The sequence below is a fragment of the Taudactylus pleione genome, unplaced genomic scaffold (assembly GCF_031769625.1).
Source record: "Taudactylus pleione unplaced genomic scaffold, aTauple2 ptg000617l, whole genome shotgun sequence".
Taxonomy (NCBI): Eukaryota; Metazoa; Chordata; class Amphibia; order Anura; family Myobatrachidae; genus Taudactylus; species Taudactylus pleione.
In genome coordinates, this window is record NW_028285019.1 from 1,051,741 (window position 1) to 1,073,025 (window position 21,285).

Consider the following 21,285-nt stretch of genomic DNA (forward strand, 5'->3'; position numbering starts at 1 on the left):
AGCACAGAGCAGCGTAGGGATACAGCACAGAGCAGCGGCGGGTTACAGCACAGAGCAGCGGCGGGATACAGCACAGAGCAGCGGCGGGTTACAGCACAGAGCAGCGGCGGGATACGGCACATTGCAGCGTAGGGATACGGCACAGAGCAGCGTAGGGATACGGCACAGAGCAGCGGCGGGTTACGGCACAGAGCAGCGGCGGGATACGGCACAGAGCAGCGGCGGGATACGGCACAGAGCAGCGTAGGGATACGGCACAGAGCAGCGTAGGGTTACGGCACAGAGCAGCGTAGGGATACGGCACAGAGCAGCGTAGGGATACGGCACAGAGCAGCGTAGGGATACGGCACAGAGCAGCGTTGGGATACGGCACAGAGCGGCGTAGGGATACGGCACAGAGCAGCGTAGGGTTACGGCACAGAGCAGCGTAGGGATACGGCACAGAGCAGCGGCGGGATACGGCACAGAGCAGCGTAGGGATACGGCACAGAGCAGCGTAGGGTTACGGCACAGAGCAGCGTAGGGACGGCACAGAGCAGCGTAGGGATACAGCACAGAGAGTGTAGGGATACAGCACAGAGCAGCATAGGGATACGGCACAGAGCAGCGTAGGGATACGGCACAGAGCAGCGTAGGGATACAGCACAGAGCAGTAAAATGTGAGAACAGCTGTTAACTACAAATGTCAACATTAGTATTTTGATTGAGCAGCCAATTTATTAATGATTTCTGCCCTTACAATATGTGGAAATTGCTGTCCTTGTTTAAAGGCAAAATTAAGTATCCCTTAAATGCACCAGTACAGAAAGCAGGAGAAATCGGAGATACTGGGTTAGATATAGTAGACTGACTGCAATGGAGCAACCTTGCCAGACAGGGATTGACCTGCAGGAGGTACTGCTACGCAGCGCATATAGGCCCTCATTCAGGGGCGGACGCAAGAAGCGAGCGCTCTCTCTGAATGAGGGTGGCCGCTTCACGTTTCAAGTGCGGCCTCCTGGTTGCTAACACCCACAGCTTTAGCGACCGACCAGGTTGATGGTCGCGATGTGTAGCCACCCCCCTGCCTGTCAACATCGACAGCCGACCCTTTTGTAGTGAGCTCCGGAGCGAGAGAATTTCTCTCTCGCTCCGGGGCTTGCTCACGCTCAGTACGGCCGCTGCCCGTGCGCAGGGGATAAACATCAACCCGGTTGCGAGCACTCAGCGCTTGCGACTGGGTCTGAATGAGGGCCATAGTCTTTTTCCGCATTGCGCATGAGATAAGGGGTTCGGAGGTGGAAGTAAAGTGATCACAGATGCGATCACTTTACTTCTTCCTGATCGGGCTCTTATCGGAGCCCATGTCCCGGCGATTTTTATTTATTCCTAATATTCTGGCCTTGTTGTAATTTACAATAAATGTGCCTCTAAATCTTATTATGTAGGTGATAAGGCTCTGGTGAGATCTTACTGGCTAATACAGAAGAGAAGTTTACTCTATGTAATTGAAACTGCTGGAGTTTTTGGGGGAGATGTACTAAGCTTTGGAAAGTGATAAATTGGAGAGTAATAAAGTACCAGCCACTCATGTTAAAGGTTGTGTTTGAAAAATGACAGTCCCTGTCCCTGGATTTCACACAGCTTGGGACAGTCTTTGGATTTCGCAGAGCTTGGGACGGTCCCTGGATTTCACACAGCTTGGAACGGTCTCTGGATTTCACACAGCTTGGGACGGACCCTGAATTTCGCAGAGCTTGGGACGGACCCTGGATTTCGCAGAGCTTGGGACGGACCCTGGATCTCGCAGAGCTTGGGACGGTCCCTGGATTTCGCAGAGCTTGGGACGGACCCTAGATTTCGCAGAGCTTGGGACGGTCCCTGGATTTCGCAGTTTGGGATGGTCCCTGGATTTCGTAGAGCTTGGGATGGTCCCTGGGTTTGGAATGTTTGAGATGGTCCCTGTATTTCGCAGAGCTTGGGGCGGTCCTGAATTTTGCAGTTTGGGTTGGTCCCTGGATTTCGCAGAGCTTGCGATGGTCCCTGGATTTCGCAGTTTGGGATGGTCCCTGGATTTTGCAGAGCTTGAGACGGTCCCTGGATTTCGCAGTTTGGGACAGTCCCTGGCTTTAGCAGAGTTTAGGATGGTCCCTGGATTTCGCAAAGCTTAGGACGGTCCCTGGATTTCGCAGTTTGGAATGGTCCCTGGATTTCGCAGAGCTTGGGACGGTCCCTGGATTTCGCAGAGCTTGGGACGGTCCCTGGATTTCGCAGTTTGGGATGGTCGCAAGATTTAACAGAGTTTAGGATGGTCCCTGGATTTTGCATGGCTTAGGACAGTCCCTAGATTTAGCAGAGTTTGGGATGGTCCCCGGATTTCGCAGGGCTTGGGACGGTCCCTGGATTTCGCAGAGCTTGGGATGGTCCCTGGATTTCGCAGACCTTGGGATGGTCCCTGGATTTCGCAGAGCTTGGGACAGTCCCTGGATTTCGCAGTTTGGGATGGTCCCTGGATTTAGCAGAGCTTGGGGCGGTCCCTGGATTTTGCAGGGCTTGCGGTGGTCCCTGGATTTCGCAGTTTGGGATGGTCCCTGGATTTCGCAGAGCTTGGGACAGTCCCTGGATTTCACAGTTTGGGATGGTCCCTGGATTTTGCAGGGCTTGCGGTGGTCCCTGGATTTCGCAGTTTGGGACGGTCCCTGGATTTTGCAGGGCTTGGGGTGGTCCCTGGATTTCGCAGTTTGGGACGGTCCCTGGATTTTGCAGGGCTTGGGGTGGTCCCTGGATTTCGCAGAGCTTGGGACAGTCCCTGGATTTCGCAGTTTGGGATGGTCCCTGGATTTAGCAGAGCTTGGGGCGGTCCCTGGATTTTGCAGGGCTTGCGGTGGTCCCTGGATTTCGCAGTTTGGGATGGTCCCTGGATTTCGCAGAGCTTGGGACAGTCCCTGGATTTCACAGTTTGGGATGGTCCCTGGATTTTGCAGGGCTTGCGGTGGTCCCTGGATTTCGCAGTTTGGGACGGTCCCTGGATTTTGCAGGGCTTGGGGTGGTCCCTGGATTTCGCAGTTTGGGACGGTCCCTGGATTTTGCAGGGCTTGGGGTGGTCCCTGGATTTCGCAGTTTGGGACGGTCCCTGGATTTTGCAGAGCTTGGGCCGGTCCTTGGATTTCGTAGTTTAGGATGGTCCCTGGATTTCGCAGTTTGGGACGGTCCCTGGATTTTGCAGAGCTTGGGCCGGTCCTTGGATTTCGTAGTTTAGGATGGTCCCTGGATTTCGCAGTTTGGGACGGTCCCTGGATTTTGCAGAGCTTGGGGCGGTCCCTGGATTTTGCAGTTTGGGACGGTCCCTGGATTTTGCAGAGCTTGGGGCGGTCCCTGGATTTTGCAGTTTGGGACGGTCCCTGGATTTTGCAGAGCTTGGGCCGGTCCTTGGATTTCGTAGTTTAGGATGGTCCCTGGATTTCGCAGTTTGGGACGGTCCCTGGATTTTGCAGAGCTTGGGGCGGTCCCTGGATTTTGCAGTTTGGGATGGTCCCTGGATTTAGCAGAGCTTGGGGCGGTCCCTGGATTTTGCAGGGCTTGCGGTGGTCCCTGGATTTCGCAGTTTGGGATGGTCCCTGGATTTCGCAGAGCTTGGGACAGTCCCTGGATTTCACAGTTTGGGATGGTCCCTGGATTTTGCAGTTTGGGATGGTCGCAAGATTTAGCAGAGTTTAGGATGGTCCCTGGATTTTGCATGGCTTAGGACAGTCCCTAGATTTAGCAGAGTTTGGGATGGTCCCCGGATTTCGCAGGGCTTGGGACGGTCCCTGGATTTCGCAGAGCTTGGGATGGTCCCTGGATTTCGCAGACCTTGGGATGGTCCCTGGATTTCGCAGAGCTTGGGACAGTCCCTGGATTTCGCAGTTTGGGATGGTCCCTGGATTTAGCAGAGCTTGGGGCGGTCCCTGGATTTTGCAGGGCTTGCGGTGGTCCCTGGATTTCGCAGTTTGGGATGGTCCCTGGATTTCGCAGAGCTTGGGACAGTCCCTGGATTTCACAGTTTGGGATGGTCCCTGGATTTTGCAGGGCTTGCGGTGGTCCCTGGATTTCGCAGTTTGGGACGGTCCCTGGATTTTGCAGGGCTTGGGGTGGTCCCTGGATTTCGCAGTTTGGGACGGTCCCTGGATTTTGCAGAGCTTGGGGCGGTCCTTGGATTTCGTAGTTTAGGATGGTCCCTGGATTTCGCAGTTTGGGACGGTCCCTGGATTTTGCAGAGCTTGGGCCGGTCCTTGGATTTCGTAGTTTAGGATGGTCCCTGGATTTCGCAGTTTGGGACGGTCCCTGGATTTTGCAGAGCTTGGGGCGGTCCCTGGATTTTGCAGTTTGGGACGGTCCCTGGATTTTGCAGAGCTTGGGCCGGTCCTTGGATTTCGTAGTTTAGGATGGTCCCTGGATTTCGCAGTTTGGGACGGTCCCTGGATTTTGCAGAGCTTGGGGCGGTCCCTGGATTTTGCAGTTTGGGATGGTCCCTGGATTTAGCAGAGCTTGGGGCGGTCCCTGGATTTTGCAGGGCTTGCGGTGGTCCCTGGATTTCGCAGTTTGGGATGGTCCCTGGATTTCGCAGAGCTTGGGACAGTCCCTGGATTTCACAGTTTGGGATGGTCCCTGGATTTTGCAGGGCTTGCGGTGGTCCCTGGATTTCGCAGTTTGGGACGGTCCCTGGATTTTGCAGGGCTTGGGGTGGTCCCTGGATTTTGCAGGGCTTGCGGTGGTCCCTGGATTTTGCAGAGCTTGGGGCGGTCCTTGGATTTCGTAGTTTAGGATGGTCCCTGGATTTCGCAGTTTGGGACGGTCCCTGGATTTTGCAGAGCTTGGGCCGGTCCTTGGATTTCGTAGTTTAGGATGGTCCCTGGATTTCGCAGTTTGGGACGGTCCCTGGATTTCACAGTTTGGGATGGTCCCTGGATTTTGCAGGGCTTGCGGTGGTCCCTGGATTTCGCAGTTTGGGACGGTCCCTGGATTTTGCAGGGCTTGGGGTGGTCCCTGGATTTTGCAGGGCTTGCGGTGGTCCCTGGATTTTGCAGAGCTTGGGGCGGTCCTTGGATTTCGTAGTTTAGGATGGTCCCTGGATTTCGCAGTTTGGGACGGTCCCTGGATTTTGCAGAGCTTGGGCCGGTCCTTGGATTTCGTAGTTTAGGATGGTCCCTGGATTTCGCAGTTTGGGACGGTCCCTGGATTTTGCAGAGCTTGGGGCGGTCCCTGGATTTTGCAGTTTGGGATGGTCCCTGGATTTTGCAGAGCTTGGGCCGGTCCTTGGATTTCGTAGTTTAGGATGGTCCCTGGATTTCGCAGTTTGGGGCGCTGCTAATTATTCCCCAGTTTGGCACATGTACATGTCGGGAGGTCAGATTAGCTGGGAAGCAGAATCTCATGAAATAGCTATTGGTGCTTTGTATGAACGGATTTTATACAGACTTTCAACACTTAGAAAGAGATAAAATAAAGATGTTGCTCATAGCAACTAATCAGCTTTTGCCATTTCATAGACTGTGCTAGATAATGAAAGATGTTGTTTGGTTGCTATGGGCAACTTCTCCACTTTATCTCTCTCCCAAAGCTTTGATACATCTCCCCCTCAGTGAGCGGAGGTCATTGGCAGAATAATCACCTAAGAGCATGTTGAATGTCAGAGAACTGACAGCGCATATGGACGTGTGCTGAATAGTGTATGTACATAACAGCCATTTATTAATTGGTAACAAAAATGATCACATATTTAGCTGTATAATGAGCATGTAAGACTCATAAATGACATATGTTTAAAGAGCCAATCTACTTCTAAACTGTGATGTGTACCTGATGGGTAGATCCCGCTGTATCATCCTGGAAACTTCCAACAGCAGATGAAGATCCATGGGGGAGATGTATCAAATCTGCAACAGAGCAGAGACATTACCCATAGCAACCAATTAGTTGGGATTAGACGCTTTTATGGCAGGAGGACCCCACTCTGTGTGTCTCCCTGCTATAGAGTCACCAGTAGTTCAGCATAATGCTGGATATTGGAAAATAAGGGGGACCCCATGCCATTTCTCCCACTTATATTTAATACCAGCCTAGGCTAAAACCACTCATTGTGGGGGGGGGGGGGGGGGGACCGATCCTAGTGATCTGCGAAGTGTTTGAAATCCCCCACTGATTGTGGGCAGATTCTCATCGGAATTACCAGTCCCCTATGGATGCCGTCCTGGTCATCTAGGGGCAGAATCCATAGGGAGTTGGGGACCCCCCCAGCACCCACGCTGCTTTTTTTTCTTTTTAAATTTGTTTGCAGTTAACTTTTTACACAGCAAAGCCTGCACAGATCCTAGCTATCTGTGCAGTGCGTGACACAGGTCTATTATTTGGGCGGATTTGCATTCGTCTCTGCAGCGGGTTCTAAACCAGCCACTTAGTTACCGAGAGTTTCTATAGTCCTAATGAGAAAACATTGATGTGAGCCGATGAATAGCTTGTCTGCATTTTTGGCCGATTCCCATGGGCTCAGCTTTTAGCAAAACCGACAGAAAACCACCAGAAAACCTCAAACCGACACTTAGTAATTATACCCCTTTAACTTAGAACTTTAATTACTCCCAGATTCTTCACCATTCTCCGTTTGCCCACACCACTCAGATCAATCCTTTCCAGTGCTGTCTGTCGCCGGTACCCATCTACAGACACAACTTATAGCAGCTTCCACACTCTGGATAAGTGCACGTCACTGATTTCTTCCTGTTTCTGGTCTTAGTTATAGGAATGAAATATTACACCATGAACAGTGCCGGTACTGCGTACTTCTGAGTGCCACCAGAGAAAGAGACCGCTTAGTGTCAGAGAGTGACCGCGGAGGGGATGTAGTCAGATATCCCGACAGCCACATCCCGGCATGGGACTAAAGTTATCCCGACGCCTATCATTAGCCCCACTACGGAATCCTGACAGCCGGCATACCGAACGAAGGTATGACGGGTGTCTAAACGTCTAGCCTGCCCAGGGGGGGCTAAGCTTATCGACCCCCCGGGGGGACTTCGGTCAGGCACCCCCCCCTCGGGAGGGTTAGGGTAGGGGAAGGGGGGGGTTAGGCTTAGACACCCCCCCGGGAGGGTTAAGTTTAGGGTGCGGGGAGCTTAGGTTTAGGCACCAACGGAGGGAGGGTTAGGGTACTTACCTTCTGCTGTCAGGATTTCGACCCGCCGGCCTGCAGCTGTCGGTATTCGAGTCAGCGGCATTAAACACCGATTCCCTGCGGAGTAACACCAGAGTGATAGCAGTCACTCTCAGGGCATTCAGCTAAATGCCACCAGAGTGACTGTTGAGTGCCAGAGAGTGACAGCTGAGTGCCACCAGAGAGTGTGACCGCTGAGTACCAAAAGAATAACTGCTGAGTGCCAAAGAGTGACCTCTGAATGCCACCAGAAATAGTGACCGCTGAGGGACACCAGAGAGAGTGACGTCTTAGTGCCACCAGAGAGAGTGACTGCTGCGTAACACCAGAGAGCTGAGTGCCAAAGATTGACTGTTGAATGCCAGAGAGTGACCGCTGAGTGTCACCAGAGAGAGTGGGACCACTGAGTGCCAAAGAGTAACTGCTGAGTGCCAAAGAGTGACCTCTGAATGCCACCAGAGAGTGACTGCTGAGTGCCACCAGAGAGAATGACCCATGAGTGCCAACAGAGAGAGTGACTACTGAGTGCCACCAGAGTTATTACTGAGTGTCAACAGAAAGTGAACACTGAGTGCCACCAAAGAGTGACCAGCTGAATGCCCAGAGAGTGAATTCTGAATGCCCTGAGAGTGACTTCTGAGTGCCACCAGAGAGACCACTGAGTACCACCAGAGAGTGACCACTGAGTGCCACCAGGGAGAGTGACCTCTTAGTGCCACCAGAGAGTGATCGCTGAGTGCCACCAGAGAGAGACCACTGAGTACCATCAGAGTGACTACTGAGTGCCACCAGAAAGTGACTGGTGAATACCACCAGAGTGATTGCTGAGTGCCAACAGAGAGTGACCACTGAATGCCACCAGAGAGTGACCGCTGAGTGCCACCAGAGAGAGTGACCACTGAGTGCCACCAGCGAGTGACCGCTTAATGCCAGTGACTGCTAAGTACCACCAGAGTGATAGCTGAATGCCCTGAGAGTGACTTCTGTGTGCCACCAGAAATAGTGACTTCCGAGTGCCACCAGAGAGAGTGACTTCTGAGTGCCACCAGAGACAGAGACCACTGTGTACCACCAGAGAGAGTGACGGCTGAGTGCCACCAGAGAGAGTGACTGCTGAGTACCACCAGAGTGATTGCTGAGTGCCAACAGAAAGAGTGACCATTGAGTGTCACCAGAGTGACCACTAAGAATCACCAGAGTGACCACTGAGTATCACCAGAGTGACCACTGAGTGCCAGAGAGTGACCATTGAGTGACTTCTGAGTGTCACCAGAGAGAGTGACCGCTGAATGCCACCAGAGTGACTGCTGAGTGCCAATAGAGTGTGACAGCTGAGTGGCGCCAGAGAGTGACCGCAGAGTGCCACCAGAACGACCTCTGAGTGCCACCAGAGAGAATGACCGCTGAGTGCCAAGAGAGTGACCACTGAGTGCCACCAGAGAGACCACTGAGTGCCACCAGAGAGTGATTGAGTGCCACTAGAGAGTGACTACTGAGTGCCACCAAAGAGTGACCACTGAGTACCACCAGAGAGAGTGACCACTGAGTGCCACCAGAGAGTGACTGCTTAGTGCCAATGACTGCTGAGTGCCACCAGAAACAGCGACTGCTGAGTGCCAGAGAGTGACTTCCGAGTGCCACCAGAGAGAGAGACCACTGAGTGCCACCAGAGTGTAACAGATGAGTGCCACCAGAAAGAGTGACGGTTGAGTGCAACCAGAAAGAGTGACGGCTGAGTGCCACCAGAGTGCCGGCGGAGTGCCACCAGAGTGGGCGACCACTGAGTGCCACCAGAGTGTGACATCTTAGTGCCAGTGACTGGTGAGCACCACCAGAGTGATAGCTGAATGCCCTGAGAGTGACTTCTGAGTGCCACCAGAAATACTGACTGCTGAGTGTCAGAGAGTGACAACTGAGTGCCACCAGAGAGTGATCGCTGAGTGCCACCAGAGAGTGATCGCTAAGTGCCACCAGAGAGTGAATGCTGAGTGCCAGAGAGTGACTGCTGAGCGCCATCAGAAAATGAACGCTGAGAGCCACCAGAGAGAGTGACCACTAAGTGCAACCAGTGAGTCACCGCTTAGTGCCAATGACTGCTGAGAACCACTAGAGTGATGGCTGAATGCCCTGAGAGTGACTTCTGAGTGCCACCAGAAATAGTGACTGCTGAGTGCCAGAGTGACTTCCGAGTGCCAACAGAAAGAGTGACCATTGAGTGTCACCAGAGAGTGACTGCTGAGTGTGACCAGAGTGTGTGACGGATGAGTGCCACCAGAGAGAGTGACGGCGGAGTGCCACCAGAGAGTGATCGCTGAGTGCCACCAGAGAGTGATCGCTGAGTGCCACCAGAGTGATCGCTAAGTGCCACCAGAGAGTGATCGCTGAGTGCCAGACAGTGACTCCTGAGCGCCAGAGAGTGACCACTGAGTGCCACCAGTGAGTGACCACTTAGTGCCAGTGACTTCTGAGTACCACCAGAGTGATAGCTGAATGCCCTGAGAGTGACGTCTGAGTGCAACCAGAAATAGTGACTGCTGAGTGCCAGAGAGTGACTGCGTGCCACCAGAGAGAGTGCCCCCTGAGTGTCAACAGAGAGAGACCGCTGAGTGCCACCAGAGAGAGACCGCTGAGTACCATCAGAGAGAGACCACTGAGTACCATCAGTGACTTCTGAGTGCCACCAGAAAGTGACTGTTGAGTACCACCAGAGTGATTGCTGAGTGCCAACAGAGAGAGTGACCACTAAATGCCACCAGAGTGACCGCTGAGTGCCAGAGAGTGACCACTGAGTGCCACCAGAGAGAGTGACCACTGAGTGCCACTAGCGAGTGACCGTTTAGTGCCAGTGACTGCTGAGTACCACCAGAGTGATAGCTGAATGCCCTGAGAGTGACTTCCGAGTGCCACCAGAGAGAGTGACTTCTGATTGCCACCAGAGACCACTGTGTACTACCAGAGAGAGTGACGGCTGAGTGCCACCAGAGAGAGTGACTGCTGAGTACCACCAGAGTGATTGCTGAGTGCCAACAGAAAGAGTGACCATTGAGTGTCACCAGAGTGATCACTAAGTATCACCAGAGTGACCACTGAGTATCACCAGAGTGACCGCTGAGTGCCAGAGAGTGACTTCTGAGTGCCACCAGAAAGAGTGATTGCTGAATGCCATCAGAGAGAGTGACTGCTGAGTGCCAATAGAGTGTGACAGCTGAGTGGCACCAGAGAGTGACCGCAGAGTGCCACCAGAATGACCTCTGAGTGCCACCAGAGAAAATGACCACTAATTGCCAAGAGAGTGACTGCTGAGTGACCGCTGAGTGCCACCAGAGAGAGAGACCACTGAGTGCCACCAGAGAGTGACCGCTGAGTGCCAACAGAGAGAGTGATCACTTAGTGCCAGAGAGTGACTGCTGAGCGCCATTAGAAAATGAGCACTGAGTGCCACCAGAGAGTGTAACCACAGATTGCCACCAGCGAGTGACCGCTTAGTGCCAGTGACTGCTGAGTACCATCAGAGTGATGGCTGAGTGCCACCAAAAATAGTGACTCCTGAGTGCCAGAGAGGGACTTCCGAGTGCCACCAGAGAGAGTGACTTCTGAGTGCCACCAGAGACAGAGACCACTGTGAGTGACTGCTGAGTACCACCAGAGTGATTGCTGAGTGACAACAGAAAGAGTGACCATTGAGTGTCACCAGAGTGACCACTGAGTATCACCAGAGTGACCACTGAGTGCCAGAGAGTGACTTCCGAGTGCCACCAGAGAGTGTGACTTCTGAGTGCCACCAGAGACAGAGACCACTGTGTACCACCAGAGAGAGTGACGGCTGAGTGCCACCAGAGAGAGTGACTGCTGAGTACCACCAGAGTGATTGCTGAGTGCCAACAGAAAGAGTGACCATTGAGTGTCACCAGTGACCACTAAGTATCACCAGAGTGACCACTTAGTATCACCAGAGTGACCGCTGAGTGCCAGAGAGTGACCATTGAGTGCCATAGAGTGACTTCTGAGTGTCACCAGAGAGAGTGACTGCTGAATGCCACCAGAGAGAGTGACTGCTGAGTGCCAATAGAGTGTGACAGCTGAGTGGCACCAGAGAGTGACCGCAGAGTGCCACCAGAATGACCTCTGAGTGCCACCAGAGAGAATGAACGCTGAGTGCCAAGAGAGTGACTGCTGAGTGACCGCTGAGTGCCACCAGAGAGAGACCACTGAGTGCCACCAGAGAGTGACTGAGTGCCACCAGAGAGTTACCGCTGAGTGCCACCAGAGAGAGTGACCGCTGAGTGCCACCAGAGAGAGTGACCACTGAGTGCCAGAGAGTGACCATTGAGTGACTTCTGAGTGCCACCAGAGAGAGTGACGGTTGAGTGCCACCAGAGAGAGTGACGGCTGAGTGCCACCAGAGTGGGTGACCACTGAGTGCCACCAGAGTGTGACATCTTAGTGCCAGTGACTGGTGAGTACCACCAGCGTGATAGTTGAATGCCCTGAGAGTGACGCCTGAGTGCCACCAGAAATACTGACTGCTGAGTGCCAGAAAGTGACACAGAGTGCCACCAGAGAGTGACAACTGAGTGCCACCAGAGAGTGATCGCTGAGTGTCACAAGCGAGTGACCGCTTAGTACCAGTGACTGCTGAGTACCACCAGAGTGATAATGGAAAGGGAAGGGAGAATCGATGCACTGACCTATAATGGTATGGGTATAATGAATCAAACTTGTAACCACTGTTCCCTATTCGTATGAAGAGTATGAAATACAGGGTAGTGGAGGTGCTCACTAGAGTAAATAGACTAGGTTGAGAAAATAAGAAGGAAAGAAACTCTGTTTGGTGAGCACTCTATGGAATATGAATATATTAAAACATAACTTTTATTAATTAACACTAATATATCTACGACAAAAAACGAGAATTGACATACAACATGGAACATATAAGTACCTAAATTCACAAAAGATTGGTGAGGGGTCTATAGATATAGACAAACATCCTCTCTTAAAGAAGACCCCTTGGTCAATGATAAAATGCAAAGGGTGATCAAATACAAAACATTTTCATGTATGTCAAATAATTACATTGAACAAACGGCGAACATATGAAGCAACATAATATATATGATACTGCAATGGTATAAATAAAATCACACCAGTATGTGTAATATATTACCTAAAGAGATAAAGTAACAGGACGGTCAGGATCAAGATACATCCACCTGTGATTCTGCTTCCCCTCACTTAGCAGAGGCTATCAATGAGGGGTGAGGGATCATCTGGTGGCAATGTAACCCCTGGAAACAACAGCGTAACCGTAACGTTACTCACTATTTCGCTTCTGCTGTCAAGGGTCTTACATAATGCATAGGACCCTTAATGAGAGAGTTACTTTGAATGAGATAGTCATCAGTTAATAGAGTGGATAGTTAGAAGAGTGAGTGACTAATCATGAACAAATATTCTTAAATAAAGTTTTAATTGTTGTACCAAGAATGACATGAGTTCTTGTCCTGTATTCATTAGTACCATCTCTTCTAAATAGTTTGAAGGGTAATAAATTAATCTATATAGAATTCTTACTGATAATCTCTACAAATAGGAAATAAATACCAGAGAAAATACTGACATGAGGTATATAGCAAGTTGATCATTCATAGTGCACCTGGATAGTAATAATAACACAAAAAATATCTAGTCATATGTGGATGTCAATTTGTATAGTATTCCCACATTAAATGTTACTATAAATCAGCATTGAAAGCCTTCCAATTGAAGACTAGGTTTAGTAACAGCGTTGGACCATCCTAGGAGCCAATTTGATAGCAATATCAGATGATATGCAAAACCATGAAAAAAATGCTTAAAAATAGAGCAATTTCCCAATGATTGTATGCCCTAACACACAATAAATGACTGAATAGTGTATCCAATGCACTATATTTATATCACATCACTACTAGCCATAAATGTCAGCAAGATAATTATTCCAGTGTACATGTGTACAAATTAACAGTGTGACACAGATCCCATCTATTAGAAGTAGTAGAGAAATGTGTAGAGTAATATCCCAATCCTCATTGTGTCACCCTGCATTATGTAAGACCCTTGACAGCAGAAGCGAAATAGTGAGTAACGTTACGGTTACGCTGTTGTTTCCAGGGGTTACATTGCCACCAGATGATCCCTCACCCCTCATTGATAGCCTCTGCTAAGTGAGGGGAAGCAGAATCACAGGTGGATGTATCTTGATCCTGACCGTCCTGTTACTTTATCTCTTTAGGTAATATATTACACATACTGGTGTGATTTTATTTATACCATTGCAGTATCATATATATTATGTTGCTTCATATGTTCGCCGTTTGTTCAATGTAATTATTTGACATACATGAAAATGTTTTGTATTTGATCACCCTTTGCATTTTATCATTGACCAAGGGGTCTTCTTTAAGAGAGGATGTTTGTCTATATCTATAGACCCCTCACCAATCTTTTGTGAATTTAGGTACTTATATGTTCCATGTTGTATGTCAATTCTCGTTTTTTGTCGTAGATATATTAGTGTTAATTAATAAAAGTTATGTTTTAATATATTCATATTCCATAGAGTGCTCACCAAACAGAGATTCTTTCCTTCCTATTTTCTCTACCACCAGAGTGATGGCTGAATGCCCTGAGAGTGACCTCTGAGTGCCACCAGAAAGAGTGACTGCTGAGTGCCAGAGAGTGACTTCCGCGTGCCATCAGAGAGACCACTGAGTGCCACCATAGAGTGACTGCTGAGTGTGACCATAGAGTTTGACGGCTGAGTGCCACCAGAGAGAGTGACAGTTGAGTGCCACCAGAGAGAGTGACGGCGGAGTGCCACCAGAGAGAGTGACCTCTGAGTGCCACCAGAGAGTGTCTGCTGAGTGCCAGAGAGTGATTACTGAGTGCCACCAGAGAGCATGCCCCATGAGTGTCCACAGAGAGTGACCGCTGAGTGCCACCAGAGAGAGACCACTGAGTACCACCAGAGTGACTGCTGAGTGCCAACAGAGAGAGTGACCACTGAATGCCCACAGAGAGTGACCGCTGAGTGCCAGAGAGTGACCATTGAGTGCCACCAGAGAGAGTGACCGCTTAGTGCCAGCTAAGTACCACCAGAGAGATAGCTGAATGCCCTGAGAGTGACTTCTGTGTGCCACCAGAGAGAGTGACATCTGAGTGCCACCAGAGACAGAGACCACTGTGTACCACCAGAGAGAGTGATGGCTGAGTGCCACCAGAGAGTGACTGCTGAGTACCATCAGAATGACCGCTGAGAGCCACCAGAGAGAGTGACCACTAAGTGCCACCAGTGAGTCACCGCTTAGTGCCAATGACTGCTGAGTACCACCAGAGTGATGGCTGAATGCCCTGAAATAGTGACTGCTGAGTGCCAGAGTGACTTCCGAGTGCCAACAGAAAGAGTGACCATTGAGTGTCACCAGAGAGTGACTTCTGAGTGCGACGAGTGTGTGACGGATGAGTGCCACCAGAGAGAGTGACGGCGGAGTGCCACCAGAGAGAGTGACGGCGGAGTGCCACCAGAGAGTGATCGCTGAGTGCCACCAGAGAGTGATCGCTGAGTGCCACCAGAGAGTGATCGCTGAGTGCCACCAGAGACTGATCGCTAAGTGCCACCAGAGTGATCGCTAAGTGCCACCAGAGAGTGATCGCTGAGTGCCAGACAGTGACTCCTGGGCGCCAGAGAGTGACCACTGAGTGCCACCAGCGAGTGACCACTTAGTGCCAGTGACTTCTGAGTACCACCAGAGTGATAGCTGAATGCCCTGAGAGTGAAGTCTGAGTGCCACCAGAAATAGTGACTTCTGAGTGCCAGAGAGTGACTTACGAGTGCCACCAAAGAGTGACCGCTGAGTACCACCAGAGAGAGTGACTACTTAGTGCCACCAGAGAGTGTGACAGCTGAGTGCCACCAGAGTGAGTGCCACCAGAGTGTGACATCTTAGTGCCAGTGACTGCTGAGTATCACCAGAGTGATAGCTGAATGTCCTGAGAGTGACTTCTGAGTGCCAACAGAGAGAGTGACCACTGAATGCCACCAGAGAGAGTGACCGCTGAGTGCCAGAGAGTGACCACTGAGTGCCACCAGAAAGAGTGACGGCTTAGTGCCAGTGACTGCTGTGTACCACCAGAGTGATAGCTGAATGCCCTGAGAGTGACTTCTGTGTGCCACCAGAAATAGAGACTTCTGAGTGCCAGAGAGTGACTTTCGAGTGCCACCAGAGACAGAGACCACTGTGAGTGACTGCTGAGTACCACCAGAGTGATTGCTGAGTGCCAACAGAAAGAGTGAACATTGAGTGTCACCAGAGTGACCACTAAGTATCACCAGAGTGACCACTGAGTATCACCAGAGTGACCACTGAGTGCCAGAGAGTGACGTCTGAGTGCCACCAGAGAGAGTGACCGCTGAATGCCACCAGAGAGAGTGACTACTGAGTGCCAATAGAGTGTGACAGCTGAGTGGCACCAGAGAGTTACCGCAGAGTGTCACCAGAGAGAATGACTGCTGAGTGCCAAGAGAGTGACTGCTGAGTGACCGCTGAGTGCCACCAGAGAGACCACTGAGTGCCACCAGAGAGTGACTGAGTGCCACTAGAGAGTGACCACTGAGTGCCACCAGAGAGTGACCACTGAGTGCCACCAGAGAGAGTGACCACTGAGTGCCATCAGAGAGAGTGACCACTGAGTGCCACCAGAGTGACTGCTGAGCGCCATTGGAAAATGACCGCTGAGTGTCATCAGAGAGTGTGACCACTGAGTGCCACCAGCGAGTGACCGCTTAGTGCCAATGACTGCTGAGTACCACCAGAGTGATGGCTGAGTGCCACCAGAAACAGCGACTGCTGAGTGCCAGAGAGTGACTTCCGAGTGCCACCAGAGAGAGAGACCACTGAGTGCCACCAGAGTGTAACAGATGAGTGCCACCAGAGAGAGTGACGGTTGAGTGCAACCAAAAAGAGTGATGGCTGAGTGCCACCAGAGTGCCGGCGGAGTGCCACCAGAGTGGGTGACCACTGAGTGCCACCAGCGAGTGACCACTTAGTGCCAGTGACTTCTGAGTACCACCAGAGTGATAGCTGAATGCCCTGAGAGTGACGTCTGAGTGCCACCAGAAATAGTGACTGCTGAGTGCCAGAGTGACTTACGAGTGCCACCAAAGAGTGACCGCTGAGTACCACCAGAGAGAGTGACTACTTAGTGCCACCAGAGAGTGTGATGGCTGAGTGCCACCAGAGTGAGTGACATCTTAGTGCCAGTAACTGCTGAGTATCACCAGAGTGATAGCTGAATGCCCAGAGAGTGACTTCTGAGTGCCACCAGAAATAGTAACTTCTGAGTGCCACCAGAGTGCCCCCTGAGTGTCAACAGAAAGTGACCGCTGAGTGCCATCAGAGAGTGACTACTGAGTGCCACCAGAAAGTGACTGTTGAGTACCACCTGAGTGATTGCAGAGTGCCAACAGAGAGAGTGACCACTGAATGCCACCAGAGAGAGTGACCGCTGAGTGCCAGAGAGTGACCATTGAGTGCCACCAGAAAGAGTGACCGCTTAGTGCCAGTGACTGCTGAGTACCACCAGAGTGGTAGCTGAATGCCCTGAGAGTGACTTCTGAGTGCCACCAGAAATAGTGACTGCTGAGTGCCAGAGTGACTTCCGAGTGCCAACAGAAAGAGTGACCATTGAGTGTCACCAGAGAGTGACTGCTGAGTGCGACCAGAGTGTGTGACGGATGAGTGCCACCAGAGAGAGTGACGGTTGAGTGCCACCAGAGAGAGTGACGGCGGAGTGCCACCAGAGAATGATCGCTGAGTGCCACCAGAGTGATCGCTGAGTGCCACCAGAGTGATTGCTAAGTGCCACCAGAGTGACCACTGAGTGCCACCAGCGAGTGACCACAGTGCCAGTGACTTCTGAGTACCACCAGAGTGATAGCTGAATGCCCTGAGAGTGACTTCTGAGTGCCACCAGAAATAGTGACTGCTGAGTGCCGGAGAGTGACTTACGAGTGCCACCAGAGAGTGTGACGGCTGAGTGCCACCAGAGTGTGACATCTTAGTGCCAGTGATTGCTGAGTATCACCAGAGTGATAGCTGAATGCCCTGAGAGTGACTTCTGAGTGCCACCAGAAATAGTGACTGCTGAGTGCCAGAGAGTGACTGAGTGCCACCAGAGAGAGTGCCCCCTGAGTGTCAACAGAGAGTGACCGCTGAGTGCCACCAGAGAGAGACCGCTGAGTACCATCAGAGAGAGACCACTGAGTACCATCAGAGTGACTTCTGTGTGCCACCAGAAATAGTGACTTCTGAGTGCCAGAGAGTGACTTCCGAGTGCCACCAGAGAGAGTGACTTCTGATTGCCACCAGAGCCCACTGTATACTACCAGAGAGAGTGATGGCTGAGTGCCACCAGAGAGAGTGACTGCTGAGTACCACCAGAGTGATTGCTGAGTGCCAACAGAAAGAGTGACCATTGAGTGTCACCAGGGTGACCACTAAGTATCACCAGAGTGACCACTGAGTATCACCAGAGTGACCGCTGAGTGCCAGAGAGTGACTTCTGAGTGCCACCAGAGAGAGTGATTGCTGAATGCCATCAGAGAGAGTGACTGCTGAGTTCCAATAGAGTTTGACAGCTGAGTGGCGCCAGAGAGTGACCGCAGAGTGCCACCAGAATGACCTCTGAGTGCCACCAGAGAGAATGACCACTGAGTGCCAAGAGAGTGACTGCTGAGTGACCTCTGAGTGCCACCAGAGAGAGAGACCACTGAGTGCCACCAGAGAGTGACTGAGTGCCACCAGAGAGTGACCGCTGATTGCCAACAAGAGAGTGACCACTGAGTGCCACCAGAGAGTGACCACTGAGTGCAACCAGAGAGAGCAACCACTGAGTGACATCAGAGAGTGACTGCTGAGCGCCATTAGAAAATGAGCACTGAGTGCCACCAGAGAGTGTGACCACTGATTGCCACCAGCGAGTGACCGCTTAGTGCTAGTGACTGCTGAGTACCATCAGAGTGATGCCTGAGTGCCACCAGAAATAGTGACTGCTGAGTGCCAGAGAGGGACTTCCGAGTGCCACCAGAGAGAGTGACTTCTGAGTGCCACCAGAGACAGAGACCACTGTGAGTGACTGCTGAGTACCACCAGAGTGATTGCAGAGTGCCAACAGAAAGAGTGACCATTGAGTGTCACCAGAGTGACCACTAAGTATCACCAGAGTGACCAATGAGTATCACCAGAGTGACCGCTGAGTGCCACAGATTGACTTCTGAGTGCCACCAGAGAGAGTGATCGCTGAATGCCATCAGAGAGAGTGACTGCTGAGTGCCAATAGAGTGTGATAGAGTCACTGCTGAGCGCCATCAGAAAATGACCACTGAGAGCCACCAGAGAGAGTGACCACTAAGTGCCACCAGTGAGTCACCGCTTAGTGCCAATGACTGCTGAGTACCACCAGAGTGATGGCTGAATGCCCTGAGAGTGACCTCTGAGTGCCACCAGAAATAGTGACTGCTGAGTGCCAGAGAGTGACTTCCGAGTGCCATCAGAGAGACCACTGAGTTCCACCAGAGTGACTGCTGAGTGCGACCAGAGTGTGACGGATGAGTGCCACCAGAGAGAGTGATGGTTGAGTGCCACCAGAGAGAGTGATGGCTGAGTGCCACCAGAGAGAGTGACGGCAGAGTGCCACCAGAGAGAGTGACGGCAGAGTGCCACCAGAGAGTGATCACTGAGTGCCACCAGAGAGTGATCGCTGAGAGCCAGACAGTGACTGCTGAGCGCCAGAGTGATCACTGAGTGCCACCAGAGAGAGTGACCACTGAGTGCAACCAGCGAGTGACCACTGAGTGCCACCAGAGTGACCACCAAGTGCCACCAGAGTGAGTGACCACAGAGTGCCACCAGAGAGTGACCTCTGAGTGCCAAGTGACTTCTGATTCCACCAAAGAATGACCACTGAGTGCCCAGAGAGTGACTGCCAAGTGCCACCAGAGAGAGTGACTGCTGAGCGCCACCAGAGAGAGTCACCTCTGAGCACCACCAGAGTGATGGCTGAGTGCCACCAGAAAGTGACTTCTGAGTGCCACCAGAGAGTGACCGCCGAGTGCCACCAGAGAGAGTGACCACCGAGTGCCACCAGAGAGAGAGACCACCGAGTGCCACCAGAGAGAGTGATCACCAAGTGCCACCAGAGAGAGTGACCTCTGAGTGCCGATTGACCACTGAGTTCCACCAAAGAATGACCGCTGAGTGCCAAGAGAGAGACTGCTGAGTGACCTGAGTGCCACCAGAAAGAGTGACTGCCGAGTGCCACCAGAGAGAGTGACTGCTGAGCGCCACCAGAGAGTGACTGCTGAGCGCCACCAGAGTGACCTCTGAGCACCACCAGAGTGACGGCTGAGTGCCACCAGAGTGAGTGATGGCTGAGTGCCACCAGAGTGACCGCTGAGTGCCACCAGAGTGTGACCACAGAGCCAGTCACTGCTGAGTACCACCAGAGTGATAGCTGAATGCCTTGAGAATGACTCTGAGTGCCACCAGAAAGTGACTTCTGAGTGCCACCAGAGAGAGTGACTTCTGAGTGTCACCAGAGAGAGTGACTGCTGAGTGCCACTGGAGAGAGTGTGATAGCTGAGTGTCACCAGTTACTGCTGAGTGCCAACAGATATAGTGACCGCTGACTGCCATCAGAGTGACCACTGAGTGTCACCAGAGAGTGACTTCTGAGTGCCACCAGAGTGACTTCTGAGTGTCACCAGAGAGTGACCGCTTAGTGCCACCAGAGAGAGTCATAGCTGAGTGCCACCAGAGAGTGACTTCTGAGTGTCACCAGAGTTATTGCTGAATGCCAACAGATATAGTGACCGCTGAGTGCCACCAGTGACCACTGAGTGTCACCAGAGTGACCGCTGAGTGCCACCAGAAAGTGACAACTGAGTGCCAATAGAGTGACCGCTGAGTGCCACCAGAGGGAGTGACCCCTCCGTTCCAGAGAGTGACTTCTGACTGCCACCAGAGAAAGTGACTGCTGGGTGCCAATAGAGTGTGACTGCTGAGGGCACTGACGGTAGGTATACACGGCGCTGTACCCGCTCCCATAGCAGGAAGAGGCTGGGGAGAGGAGGGTATACATGGCACTGTGCAGGCAGAGGAGGGCACTGACGTTAGGTATACATGGCACTGTGCAGGCAGAGGAGGGCACTGACGTTAGGTATACATGGCACTGTGCAGGCAGAGGAGGGCACTGACGGTAGGTATACACGGCGCTGTACCCGCTCCCATAGAAGGAGATAGCAGGGAGAGGCCGGGGAGAGACATTCCCAGCAGCAGTAGGAGAGGAGGGAGCGGCTGTGGATGAGAGTAAGGCCCGGCCTCCCCCCCGCACTCCTCCCAGCACTCCTCCCTCCCGGTGCCGCCGTCACTCTCCAGCCGGGAGCTGAGAGGCCGCCGTGTGTCCGCGCTGTGCCCGGGAATCACCGGCAGTCTGTGCTCCGGTACCGAGGTGAGAGCCGGGGGCTGGGGCAGCACATGGGGACATGTTACATTGTATCAGGAGGAGCTGGGGCCGTTACATTGTATCAGTCATCTGTGTGTTACAGGGTGGTGGTCATGTTACACACATGTATGTAGCTGCCGGCCTGCTGGGGGTATATTGCTGCTGCCTATGGGGGAGGACAGGAGCCAGCAGCCGGCGTGTGATCCTCCATCCTCCCTTCCCCGGCTGTGCTGTGCCCGGGCTGCAGGATGCCATGTCTGCTGTCTTACATGCTGCTCATCACCCCACTGTATATACTCCTCTATGTGTGTGTATATATATATATATATATATATATATATATATACACACAATGTGTTACATGCTGCTCATCACCCCACTGTATATACTCCTCTATGTGTGTGTGTATATATATATATATATATATATATATATATATACACACAATGTGTTACATGCTGCTCATCACCCCACTGTATATACTCCTGTATGTGTGTGTGTATGTATATATATATATATATATATATATATATATATAATGTGTGTTACATTTTGCTCATCACCCCACTGTATAT

At 51.9% G+C, this 21,285-nt stretch overlaps 1 protein-coding gene across 1 annotated transcript in view; it reads left to right on the plus strand.

The window, feature by feature from the left end:
• Positions 1-20,510: 20,510 nt before the first annotated feature.
• Positions 20,511-21,285, plus strand: part of RAPH1 (Ras association (RalGDS/AF-6) and pleckstrin homology domains 1) — a 112,720-nt gene continuing 111,945 nt past the window's right edge. The window contains exon 1 of the mRNA XM_088454454.1: positions 20,511-20,716. The gene's annotated coding sequence lies outside the window, so the exon portion shown is untranslated. The remainder of the gene's footprint in view (positions 20,717-21,285) is intronic.